The following is a 14,058-nucleotide window of genomic DNA, read 5'->3' as shown; positions in this document are numbered from 1 at the left end:
TAGATAAGTTCTAAACTGTATCATAATTTAAAGGAGGTTGGGGGAAGAGTATTATATTTAGAAGGAACAGCATGTGCAAAAGATCTGGAGCAGGAGGGAGCAGGGAAAATTAAAAGACAGAAAAATCAAAGTAGATGGAGTGAAGACAGTCAAGGAGAATGCAGAAGGCTCAGTTTCTTTGTGTATAAACTGGAGCTAATACCGTAGAGGGTTACCTTATGGATTAGTGAGAGCCTAAGATAATGTCCAACCAATAGTGGCTACTAGTTAGATGGTGGCTACAATTATTATAACATAATTGCTGCAAAGATGAAGACATTTCTTGAATCACATAAGTCAAATCAACCTTGTCTTTAACATTTATTTGTGCTCGACCTTTGTGATGGGCTACTGGCAGACAAATGTGTCTCAGTCCCTGCATTGCCCAGCAGACCTGCAGTTTAGGGAGAAAGTGGGGTGTTTTCTTTTGGTCTTGGACTATGTAAGATGCCTGTCAGTGAGAAGAGGAATGTCTAAAAGGCATGGTTGAAAGGAAGGAGGGAAGAGGTCAAAGAAGCTCGATGTTCTAAATCTTTTTTCCCCAGACATGTCTTGAAATGTGACATTCCATTCCCCTAATCTGTCATTTTCTATCCTACAGGCAAAAGTTCCAATCTCCCAACATGTTCCTGCAAGCAAAGGTCTGAACAAGGAAACAACTGTAGAAAATCTCTTTTAGCAGTAAGAGTGGAATTGAATTGAATTGTAGAACAGCCTTTTAAATGGACCCCAGGATGAGAGCCCCTATAGCCCAGAGCCTGTAGCACAAATAACCTGGATCCAAATCCCGTCTCCACTCTTGACTTCTCTGTGTCCTTTTTTCCCTATCTGTAAGATAGGGATAATGATGAAAACAGTAATATCTACTTCATATGGTTGTTGTGAGGATTAAATGAGTAAGCAGAGTGAATGTGCAAAGGCTTTAGAACAGTTCCTGGCACAGAGTAAGCATATGTGTAAGTGTTAGCTATTATTTTCATGCCTGAAGAAGTTGCCAGTTTTGCCCCTCCCCCTCCAACATATACACATGCACACCTATGTACGTATATAAATATGAATAAACACACACACATAAGGTTTTCATGATCTTGGTATCAAGATGTGTATAAACTTCTTAGGGTGTTGTATATAATTGAAAATGCTTTGAATTTAATGAGTTTTCAAATGCTGCAGCTATTAAGGGCAATAGACAAAGGGAAGAATTTTTTTTTTTTTTTTTTTGGTCGCGTCACGCGGCATGTAGGATCTTAGTTCCCCAAAAGGGATCAAACCCGCGCCTCCTGTATTGGAAGCGCGGAGGCTTAACCACTGGACCACCAGGGAAGTCCCCCAGAAGAATGTTTTAATTTCGACGGCATCTTTCTAGGGACTAGTGTTGTTTCTTTCTTTCTTTTTTTTAAAATTAATTAATTTATTTATTTATTTTTGGCTGTGTTGGGTCTTCGTTTCTGTGCGAGGGCTTTCTCTAGTTGCGGCAAGTGGGGGCCACTCTTCATCGCGGTGCGCGGGCCTTTCACTATCGCGGCCTCTCTTGTTGCGGAGCACAGGCTCCAGACGCGCAGGCTCAGTAGTTGTGGCTCACGGGCCTAGTTGCTCCGCGGCATGTGGGATCTTCCCAGACCAGGGCTCGAACCCGTGTCCCCTGCATTGGCAGGCAGACTCTCAACCACTGTGCCACCAGGGAAGCCCCTAGTGTTGTTTCTTAATAGTCAGTGCCTGAGGGAGAAAGAAGAGTGGGAGGGTTATTTGGGGAGCAGCTCTTCTTCCTCCTCCAAATTTCACGTGTGACCATCAATCCACATCAATCTTCCCGGCTGCCCCATACGCTGACATCCACCCCAGCATAATTAAAGCCTGGGGAAAAGGTAAAGAGCTAGATAGCAGGGATGGGAGTTGAGAACCCGTTGCCTCATTTTGCACACAGTTTAGCTTCCTGCATCCAGACCAAGGTCCCATGGCCACCTTTGCTTGCAGAAGGCTGAGCTCTTGTAGGTTGGGACTCAAGATGTATCTCCAGGCTTTGAGTGCACAAAAAGGGATTAGCTAACCCATCAGCACCTCTCTAACTCCACATCAGCTGTCATCAGAAGCAGTAGTTTGGCTTTCCTAACTTCAGGCTCCTATCGGTACAGCTTCCTGGAACCTGAACCTCAGAGGCTCACATTTCCATTGCAATGCCATAGCCAGAGGGTGCCCTTGTTCCTGCCAATCTCTTACTTGGAGTCTGCTTTCTTTGCCATTCTTTATAAAGCTGGAGAACTTGAGGCTGCAGACACCAGTTCTCAGTAATACTGGGGTTGCCCTTGCAGGACACACATTACCAGTTTTCCCTTCTACACATGTTGCTATCTGACCTATGTGTGGATTGTTACACTGCAGACTTCAACACATTTTCTTTGCTGCCACTGAGAGTTGCTGTGTTCCTAACTCTCTTTGCTCTAATCATTTGTCTTAACCCAGAAACCTCTGTAAAAGGAGAGGTGAACACTCGTGGGGGTGAAATGTGGCTCAACCTGGGGTAAATATAACCCCATATTTCACTATCATTTGTTCTCTACCGACACAGCACCAGAACTCAGCCCTGGCAATATGCCTCCTCAGGGCTTCCAGCTTTCTCTAGGGATCACAACTCAGTTCTCCCCTTTCTTCAACTTGACCCCTATCTACAACCATTTGAGGCCACTCCACTTCCACTGCTGCTGGGTTTCTTTGTGAAGCGTCGGATGCCCAAGCCTGAGTATTTTATCCTGAGGTTTCCAACACTGTCACTGTGGAAGGGCCAAAGTGGTGCATATGTCAGCAGATACACAAGAGATGTTCCTGCTCTCGGCTACACTGGTACCAGGCCCCAACTGTACTGTTCATGTCCAAAGCCTCACGGAGTCCCCCTATGAAGGCGGCCCTTCAGCTGCCACCAGCAGGCCTACTCTTCATGGCCTCAGTCACAAATCTAAGGAATAAAATAGAGATTTCTGGCTTCTGATCTAGCATGTAAGGAGCTTGGAAGTCACCACTCTGTCCTAACAAGTAAAATGCTGAACAGACTGAAAATGCAACCTCTCTTCTTAGATCTGTAAGACAAGTGAGGTCACAATCAAATCGCTTCCCCCAAATTGATTAGACCAACAGGCATGTACAGAGAATCACAACTTGCTGGAACAGAAACCCATGAGCAGAAATTTCCATGGGAACCAGTGTTGGGGTAGGAAAACCTGGACTGATCAGTTTATTATAAAAAATTTCAAATATACAGAAAAGTAGGAAGACTTTTACAGTGAATACTATATACTCACTCTATGGATTCAACAATGAACACTTTACTATACTTGTTTGTAAAATTATGTATCTATGTAGCCATCCTTCCATCTATCCATTCTATGTCATCATCTTATGTTTTGATCCATTATTAAATCAATTATAGAAATCAGTTTGTTTACCCCCAGACACCTTTGTGTGCATATCATTAACACTATTAACTAGAGTTCAATGTAGCTGTATAAACCAAAATTGTTCCCTTTTCTTAGGTATAACGAAATGCACAAATCTTAAATGTTCCATTCGATGACCTTCGACAAATGTATACACCAGTGCAACCCAACCCTCTTTTTTCTAGCCGTGCTGGCCTCTGGATCATCCTCAGGGTGCTTGCAATTGCTGTGTCCTCTACCTGACATCTATCCCTCCCAGAGAAGACATGCACATGGCTTATCTTGAGTTTATGCTGAATTGTCACCTCCATAGAGATTCCCCAGTTAAAACTGCATGCCTACCCCTGGCCTGGCACCACCCGTCCCCCTTCCCTGCTTTAGTTCCTCCATAGAACTTATTTTTTTGATTTAGTTTATTTATTTATTTATTGAGGTATAGTTGATTTACAATGTGTTAGTTTCAGGTGTACAGCAAAGTGATTCAAATATATATGATATACATATGTATATGTATATTTTTCAGATTCTTTTCCATGGGTTATTACAAGATATTGAATATAGTTCCCTGTGCTGTACAGTAGGTCCTTGTTGTTTATCTATTTTATATATAGTAGTGTGTATCTGTTAATTCCAAACTCCTCATTTATCCCCTCTCCCCACTTTCCCCTTTGGTAACCGTAGGTTTGTTTTCTGTGTCTGTGAGTCTGTTTCTGTTTTGTAAATAAATTCATTTGTATCATATTTTAGATTCTGCATATAAGAGACATCATAGGATAATTGTCTTTCTCTGTATGACTTACTTAGTATGATATTCACTAGGTCCATCCATGTTGCTGCAAATGGCATTATTTCATGCTTTTTATGACTGTGTAATATTCCATTGTGTATATGTGCCACATCTTCTTTATCCATTCATCTGTTGATGGACACTTAGGTTGCTTCCATGTCTTGACGACTGTGAATAGTGCTGTGATGAACGGTGAGGACTCCACAGTGCTTACTGCTCTTCAGTTTTGCCATTGTGTACTGTTCATCTCCTTTCACTTGACTGTAAGCTCCATGAGGACAGAGCTTTTCATCTCTTCAGTTCCCTACTATAATCTGAGTGGTACAATTGTGCCTGGAATACAATAGACACTAAAAATTATTTGTTGCTTGATAAAATTAACAGATGAATTAATATGCCAATATGAATACTTATTTAAGGGTCTGTGAGATTTTCCAAGAGGGTCCTCTTGCTAAACACTCTGTTTGATCCGTGAAGGAAAAGCGCGACCTTGCAGCCACTGCGCATGGAGGCCACTGCATATGCGGGTCAACAGGGGCCCAGGGTTCAGCTGGGGAATCAGGTAGGGACTCAGGTGCCCCAGGTACAGCTGGCCCTGGGGGCACTGCATACAGACAGAGCACCGGTTCGCAAAGCTTAGTATGCATCAGAATCACCTGAGGACTTATTAGAACTTACACTCCTGGGTGCCCGTCCCAGAGTTTCTGATTCAGTCAGTCCTTGGTGAAATCCAAGAACTTGCATTTTTTAACAAGTTCCCAAGTGATGCTCTGCTGGTGGTCCGGGATCAGGCTTTGGAATACAGTAGAGCATTGACCGCTGTTTGCTGCTTCTCTTTTTCAAGGCTGTGTACAAACCCCTCCCCCACCATCGCTGCTGGACCCTGTGCTCCCTCTTCTTCGCATCCAGGGCTCCTGCTTGTGGCTGAGCAAGGCAGCGACTAGGAGCAACGGGCAGGAGAAAGCCCAAGTCTCACTCTTCCCTGACCGTGCTCCGCCTCTGCAGTTGTGACGCCTGACATCTTCTGTCCCTTACAAGTGGTGATGACTCCACAGACATATCTGCATCAAAGAAATGAGTTAGTTAATTGATTAATTCCTCAGATGAATACGGGAGGGGGGGGGGAATTGAGACCAGAAGTAGATTAAGCCAGTGGTTCTGAAACTTCAATTACACATGGGACGCTTATTAAAAAGGCAGCTTTCCCACGACCACCACCAGCAACTCAGAGGAGTGCTAAAGTATTAGGGCTAAGGTAGTTTAAGAAATAACAATTTAAGTAAACACCCAGATGATTCAACTATGGCTAATCAGCGGACCCACGCTACAAAATACTGGATTAAATAATTTGCCCAAGCTCACCCCAATAATAGCATACATGGAATAGAACTGTGTCTAATTCATTGAAATATGTTCTTAAGAGCCTACTGTGTGCAAGCAGTGTTCTAGGCTGTGAAGAGGCAATGGTTCACAAGATAGGTTGGATCACCCACGCCCTTTCAACTAGAACATTCTGCCTCTTTCTAAGTGAGTCTGGTGAAGATTTCTTGAGATGAATTATGCTTTATTGTACTTCAATTTAGCCACGGTGATTTAAGAAAATGACAATTATGGGCACGAATTATAGGCATCAATTTAAAAATGTAGTAGCAAAGAGAGAACAGTTTCTCTAAGGCAATTCAATTAAATACCATATAAATCCATATCATATGGCACAACTTAATCTAATGCAATTCAATGCATTACATTACGCTACAATACAGCGAAAAATGCATTGCAATACAATGCGGTATCTCACTGCAGCTGCAGTGCAGTGGCCTTAGCGGCAACCTCATCTCAGGTCTTAGGCTGTGGCGCCCTCTAGTGACAGAGACTGAGACGCTTTTTTTTTTTTTTTTTTGTGGAGGCTACAGATGCACTTCCCATTAAATGAAAAAACCGTCAACAAACATCTGTTAGAATGGAAAGGAGCTGAGATCCAGCTGCCTGCTTTTTATATAACAGAGGTCACAGATTAAGAGACTTACCTGAGCTGTCACCTGAGCGAGTAATAAAGTAACTGATTATCCTGTCCATACTACTGTTGTTTTCACAGTATTTTTTTTCATTTGTGACACATAAAGGAGGAATAGTAATCAGCCTTTTCTCCAGCCTGAAGATAGGAGCCTGGAGTGGCAATATAGGATGGTTAGAAACCCTATAAAGGATTAACACAATAGAAATATAGAAATAAAATATGTAATGGAATATCATAGAAATAGAAAAAAATCTGTATCCTTTAATATGGAGTCATCTTCCTTCATGGTTGGAGGTTAGCTGCTCTTATGCTGTTTGGGGATAGCAAGGAGAATGTTAATGATTCAAAATACCTTATTTTGCAAAATGTATTGTGCAAAATGTAAAAACTGTGTATTTACAGTTCATTAAATTCATATTTACTGAGCACCTACTATGCTTCAGCTCAAACAAAACACACACACACATACCCCTAAGCAATTGCATCTGCATAGTAGGCTCCTTTTCCTCCCTCACACATTTGCTGAGGATGACGAGAGCTTTCCTGGTGCCAGGCGCTCTGTTAAGTACCAGCGGAGCTCATGGTCACGGGCTGACTCCTTCATCTCCTTTGTGGAACATGTGACTCTGATTGAATATGATGCTATGAAGGCTCCCATACCAGTGCATCAAACTCAGGTGATCCCCTTAGGTGCCACTTGGCACTCTCTTGCCTAGTTTTGATGGAAAATAGCCCAGTATAGTAATCCTGCCTTGAGAAGATCACGGTGAGCAGGGCTTTAGGCTCTTTGAGGACGAATTTCCGAATCATGTCACCAGGAAGCCTCTGAGACAAGCAGAGGTGCCAGCTAAAGAGAGAGGAAACCTACAATGGATAATGGAGGAGGGAGACCATATCAGTTGCAGTGGTTGGGACCATAGTTCTTCCCATTTCCTTTCCTCACCCAAGCTTCCCTTAGGAAGAGAGGCCCCCAGAATCCTAGAAAAGCTGCTCCCTGTATGTATGTGAGGAAGTGGATCTCGGCAGTGCTAGGGGTGGACTGCAGTGGACATGGGCTGTGCCCTAGGTTCTCCTTCATCACCTTAGCTACTGGAATAGGGAAGAACAAATCTGATTCCATATTAGATCTGTTTCTTTGCTTTCTGTTGCTTTTGTTACAAGTTAATCAGGAAAAGGATGTCGACTATAGCTATAGACATACATAATGGCCTGTCTCAGGGAACCCTGCCACTCTGCCTGAATGTTAAACTAAAATACCTTTGTTCAGCTCACAAGGAACATCCTGACCCAGCTCACCTGTGAATGGCTGCAGGAAAGAAGAAATTAACACATCCCCTCCCTGAGCCTGGCGAAACCAGGAGACATTTGCAAAACTTATGGCCTTTTTTACTTTACCTCCTCACATCCCCCGTCTCTGTTCTATGAAAGAAACTAGCATCCAGACCCTGGGAAGATGGTTCTCTAGGACTCTAGTCTGCCGTCTTCTCGGACTCCCGGCTTTCCGAATAAAGTCGCTCCACCTTGCCCCAACGCCTCACCTCCCGATTTATCGGCCTGTCGTGGGGCAAGCAGAATGAGCTTGGACTCAGTAACACTACTGGAATACCGTGAGCAGATGACCTTCAGCTCAGACCCTTCAGAAATTGCCTCAGTTGCTGAGGTGAACTGCCGAGGTGAGCTGACTTCACCTAAGCTCATAGCCTTCTGGGCCCTACCCATATCCGATGACTGATAAGGTGGAGATAAAAGACGCATTGTCCTCCAAAGCAGGACAACTTTGACGGGCCATAGCACCTCTAGTAATGATCAGTTAAATTTTGCCTTAGTAGATAATCTAGGAGACTTCGATGCAAATTTATTGTTTCTCCTATTGTTTGAAATTAGGATGCTATTAAACTGTAACTAGGGACTTCCCTCATGGCGCAGTGGTTAAGAATCTGCCTGCCAATGCGGGGGACATGGGTTCGAGCCCTGGTCTGGGAAGAGCCCACATGTCGAGGAGCAACTAAGCCCGTGCGCCGCAACTACTGAGCCTGCGCTTCTAGAGCCCGAGAGGCACAACTACTGAGCCTGAGTGCTGCAACTACTGAAGCCCGCGTGCCTAGAGCCCGTGCTCTGCAACAAGAGAAGCCACCGCAATGAGAAGCCCGTGCACTACAATGAAGAGAAGCCCCCGCTCGCAGCAACTAGAGAAAGCCCGTGTGCAGCAACAAAGACCCAATGCAGCCAAAAATAACTTAATTAATTAAATAAATTTAAAAAAAGAGTACTGCTTTTGACAGCACCTTTAAAAAAAAAAACTGTAATTATCACTAGTAATTTGATGGTAACATCTTAAGCATGTAATTTTTCTATTTTTAAAGAATATTTACAAAGAATAAAGCCTTATGATCAGTGTTACTAACTCAAAACACATATATATTTTTATACCTCCTGGCGTCTACGGCCTAATCACTTTTCAAAAGGGTCAGGCAGGTTTGTTGTGGCATACATCAAAATATGTTTCTGTATAGCCCGTGCTTTGTAAATATTTCCAGCTCAGTATCTGTGGACTCTTAAAAATTCTGCCCAGTTTTTCTTGACATAAAGAAAATTTATTTAGCTAATTTTGAAACTTCGCACTGACAAAGTTTAAAAAATTTATCTGACTTTGAATGATGAAGATGAGAAATTTTATCAGCTTGTCTAATGAAAGTGGCTGTCAACTTGATAAAACAATTTTCTCCTCACACACTATAACTTTACAAGTCTCCTTCTCAGTCTTTTTGGACCTGTTTCTTTGTTTATTAAGAAGAATTGCTTTATATAATTTGACGCTGAAAATCTTGTATGGTTTTGAGAAAGAGAAAAGCTGTCCCCAACCTCCAGGAGCTGGGCTGGTACGCCCAGCAAGACCTTCATGTTCTTCTTTTGAAATAAACAATTTCACAGAACACTGACATCAGGCAAGCTGCTCTGTGACCCTGATGGATCAAGACACAAACAAGACCACTTCATAACCACAGCTGAACACAGAGTAAATCATGAATGTGGGCTAAGCCACAAAAATGATCAAACATCTGGCCGTGCAGGCTGATCAACATGCCTGCTGCTTCTTTACTCGTTACAGTTTTAGCCTCGGTCTTGATATCCCTCTGTCTAGGTAAGATTTAATAAGAGACCCAACCATAGAATTGCCCCACTTTCTGACAACACTCAGTCCAGAGCGAAGCCCTGTTTCCTAACCCTCACCCCAAATCACCTAATGCAAGTCCAAATTTAAAAATAAATTCTTCTGAATGAATGCCATTTTCACGAGATACCCCCCCCCCCAACCAAGGTGTGATTTCTCCCTCACACAATGAGCAGCACACACTGCTTTTTCAACCACGGTGGTGTCCCAGTGGAGGGTGTGACACCTTCTTTACTTCACCTATTAGTAATTTCAACTTAACTTGGCTAGAACGTTGCAGGTAAACTTGATTTGTCTTAATCTAGCTTTCCAGGTTCACATCTCTAATTTACACAGTATTTTCTCTCCAGATTTCCTGAATTTTTCAGTATTCTTTTCTTTAGACATGGAATAGGTCAACAATAATTTTGTTAAATGCTTGGCAATCTTCCTCCTTCCCAAGTATTTTAATAGATGTGATATTTATTTATTTATTTATCATAGAAACATAGAAATGCTTATGGAAAGACGACAATCCAGTTTCTGTTTGGCTGGTGCATGTTTTGCCATTTGCCTGTAAGGCATTTTGAAACTCTGAGGTTTCCTCTGAGTCAACTCCCTGCAGGTAAATAAGTAGAAAGACCTGTGTCAGGGTACTGACATGGGGAAGCCAAAATTCCCAACTGTCAATAAGTGACGTCAGTGGAGAGACTGAGTCATGTTCCATCTATGTAGTTCTTTGAATTCCTAGAGGAAAAGTTCATGGAGGAAATGGTTTTGAACAAAATGAGAAACAATCCTTTTGGTCATGTTTTATTTCTCAACATCATTTCCTGTTCTTAGACTAAAAGGTACCTATGACTGATAACATTTGCTCCAAATTCTCAGAAAATAAAGCTTGTTTTCCTTGGCAGGCGTCATTATCCTCTGTTCCTCTGCTGCATCAACCTCGACGTCTTGCCTACTTCCCGCTTATTTGCGGCCTATAGATTACTGCAGCACTACGGTGTCAATTGGTCCCGCCCAGAACACTTCAGTTCTGCCCTGAAAGGGTATATTTAATAACTGATTGGTGTGTCCCTTTAATACAAGAAAATGGAAACTGAACAGCCAGAGGAAGCCTTTCCCAACACCGAAACCAATGGCAAATTTGGTAAACACCCTGCTGAAGATATGGAAGAGGAACAAGCTTTTAAAAGATTTAGAAACACTAATGAGATGGTTGAATTACGCATTCTGTTTCAGAGCAAGAATGCTGGGGCAGTGATTGGAAAAAGAGGCAAGAATATTAAGGCTCTTCCATACAGCCTGCAATGCCAGTGTTTCAGTCCCAGACAGCAGTGGCCCCGAGCGCATATTGAGTATCAGTGCTGATATTGAAACAGAGAAATTCTGAAGAAAATCATCCTTCCCTTGGAAGAGGGCCTGCAGTTGCCATCACCCACTGCAACCAGCCAGCTCCCGCTCGAATCTGAAGCTGTGGAATGCTTAAATTACCAACACTATAAAGGATGCAACTTTGACTGCGAGTTGAGACTGTTGATTCATCAGAGTCTGGCTGGAGGAATTATTGGGGTCAAAGGTGCTAAAATCAAAGAACTTCAAGAGAACACTCAGACAACAATCAAGCTTTTCCAGGAATGCTGTCCTCAATCCACTGACAGAGTAGTTCTTATTGGAGAAAAACGTTTTAAGGTTGTAGAGTGCATAAAGATCATCCTTGATCTTAAATCAGAGTCTCCCATCAAAGGACGTGCTCAGCCGTATGATCCCAATTTTTACGATGAAACCTATGATTATGGTGGTTTTACAATGTTTGATGACTGCCGTGGATGTCCCTTGGGATTTCCCATGCGGGGAAGAGGTGTTTTGACAGAATGTCTCCTGGTCGGGGTGGGCGTCTCATGCCTCCATCCAGAAGAGATTATGATGATATGAGCCCTCGTCGAGGACCTCCTCCTGGACGAGGTGGCCGGGGGTGGCAGAGCTCGGAATCTTCCTCTTCCTCCACCACCACCTAGAGGAGGAGAGCTAATGGCCTGACAGAAGAGGAAGACCTGGAGACCGTTATGATGGCATGGTTGGTTTCAGTGCTGATGAAACCTGGGACTCTGCAATAGATACATGGAGCCCATCAGAGTGACAGATGGCTTATGAACCACAGGGTGGCTCTGGACATGATTATTCCTATGCAGGGGGTTGTGGCTCATACGGTGATCTTGGTGGACCTGTTATTACTACACAAGTAACTATTCCCAAAGATATCGCTGGGTCTATTGGCAAAGGTGGTCAGCGGATTAAACAAACCCGTCATGAGTCAGGAGCTTCTATCAAAATTGATGAGCCTTTAGAAGGGTCCGAAGATCGGATCATTACCATTACAGGAACACAGGACCAGATACAGAATGCACAGTATTTGCTGCAGAACAGTGTGAAGAAGTCTGCAGAAGGATTTGCAGAAGAAGAAGTCTTCTTCTGCAGAAGTCTGCAGAAGAAGTTGAAGGATTCTAATGCAAGATATTTTTTTTTCTTTTTTATAGTGTGAAGCAGTATTCTGGAAAGTTTTTCTAAGAATAGTGAAGAACTGAAGGAGTCCTGCATCTTTTTTTTTTTTTTAATCTGCTGCTGTTTAAAAAGCCAACATTCCTCTGCTTCACAGGCGCTCTGCGTTCAAAGTGTAGCGAAATCTTTGCAGTTCACCAAATGAAATGTTTTATTTCCTTGCAAACAGGGTTGGGGGTTGGGGGAAGGTGTGCAAAAATGAACATTGAAATTTTGAAACAGCAGCAGAGTGAGTGAATTTTAATTTTTGTTCATTGTTGGTGGTTTAAAAAAAAAATCCCCCCATGTAATTATTGTGAACACTTTGCTTTGTGGTCACTGTAACATTTGGTGGGGGTGGGGGGTGTGGGACAGGGAGGAAAAGTAACAATAGTCCATATGTCCCTGGCATCTATTCAGAGCAGTGTGCAGAATGTAATGCTCTTTTGTAAGAAACGTTTTATGATTTTTAAAATAAATTTAGTGAACCTGTTTTTGGTGGTCATTTTTTTTAAGATGGTCTTTTTTCTTTTTTAACATCTTTATTGGAGTAAAATTGCTTTACAGTGGTGTGTTAATTTCTGCTTTATAACAAAGTGAGTCAGCTATACATATACATATATCCCCATATCCCCTCCCTCTTGCGTCTCCCTCCCACCTTCCCTATCCCACCCCTCTAGGTGGTCACAAAGCACCGAGCTGATTTCCCTGTGCTATGCGGCTGCTTCCCACTAGCGATCTATTTTACATTCGGTAGTATATAGTAGTCCATGCCACTCCCCCTCTTCATCCCAGCTTACCCTTCCCCCTCCCCGTGTCCTCAAGCCCATTTTCTACATCTGCGTCTTTATTCCTGTCCTGCCCCTAGGTTCTTCAGAACATTTTTTTTAGATGCCATATATACGTGTTAGCATACAGTATTTGTTTTCCTCTTTCTGACTTACTTCACTCTGTATGACAGACTCTAGGTCCATCCACCTCGTTACAAATAACTCAATTTCGTTTCTTTTTCTGGCTGAGTAACATTCCATTGTATATATTGCCACATCTTCTTTATCCATTCATCTGTAAGACAGTCATTTTTAAAATGGCTGAATTCCCCCCAAACTCCCCCAAACTAAACACTAAGCTTAATTTTCAGTCCCCTGTTGGATATAAGTAAATGAATCTCTTCTTGGACTTAGGCAAAATATCTTGACACATTCAAGATATTCAAGAAATCACATTGGTGTTTTCTTAAGTGATTTGAAAGTCCATTGCTTGGGAGGAAATTCCACCATACATTCATGCTTATAATAAGCTGGCGATTTTTGTTTGTTTTTGCAAATGCTTGCCCCTACTTTGCAACGATTTTCTGTTTGTAACTGTGAAGAACCAAGGTGGGGAGCAATACAACAGATGGAGTAGTTGGTATAAGAATATACCAGAAGCCTAATGGTGGCAAGTTTTATTAATCAGAATAATACTTGGTTATGGAAGTGACTGATGTTAAATAAATTATGATTATTTTTTATTAGATAATTTCTCACCTATAGACTTAAAACTGTCAGCTTGGTAGTGTCTGTTAGCTAAACTTTGTAAAATATATATATATTCTTGTTTTTCCATTGTATGCAAATTGAAAGAAAAAGATGTACCATTTCTCTGTTGTATGTTGGATTATGCAGGAAATATTTGTGAACTATTCAAAAAAAGATGAAAAAAGTTCCTGTGGATGTTTTGTGTAGTATCTTGGCATTTGTATTGATAGTTAAAAGTTCACTTCCAAATAAAACTCCCATAATGCTAGGAAAAATAAAGTTTGTTTTCTTTGATTTGACATAACTTGTATTTCACACAGTTACACAAGTTGGTGAATAGTAATATGACTGACTCAGCGTGAACTCCTTTAGTCTTATGAACCTATCATGAATTTCAAATGACAAAATCTAGATAAGCTGCATAAAAATGATCTGATTACTGCTTGGGTCTGGAGATAATTCTATATCTTTTATCCCAGGAAGATGTCCACAAGGATGCCCTTATTAAAACTATAGCATGTAGAAAGTAAATCCCTCATTTAAAGTCATTTCAAACACAAAAGTATACAGCGTTG

General features: G+C 42.0%; 1 protein-coding gene and 1 pseudogene across 1 annotated transcript in view; both read left to right on the top strand.

Moving 5' to 3' along the window:
- Positions 1 to 12,028, top strand: part of LOC137764118 (heterogeneous nuclear ribonucleoprotein K pseudogene) — a 54,365-nt pseudogene extending 42,337 nt beyond the window's left edge.
- The window catches only part of CXCL8 (C-X-C motif chemokine ligand 8), a 157,010-nt gene that overhangs the window by 50,782 nt on the left and 92,170 nt on the right, over positions 1 to 14,058 (top strand). The gene's annotated exons all lie outside the window — the stretch shown is intronic.

Source organism: Eschrichtius robustus, chromosome 4, assembly GCF_028021215.1.
Source record: "Eschrichtius robustus isolate mEscRob2 chromosome 4, mEscRob2.pri, whole genome shotgun sequence".
Classification (NCBI taxonomy): domain Eukaryota; kingdom Metazoa; phylum Chordata; class Mammalia; order Artiodactyla; family Eschrichtiidae; genus Eschrichtius; species Eschrichtius robustus.
Note: the sequence above shows the minus strand (reverse complement) of the source record. Positions and strands in the feature narration are given on the sequence as shown.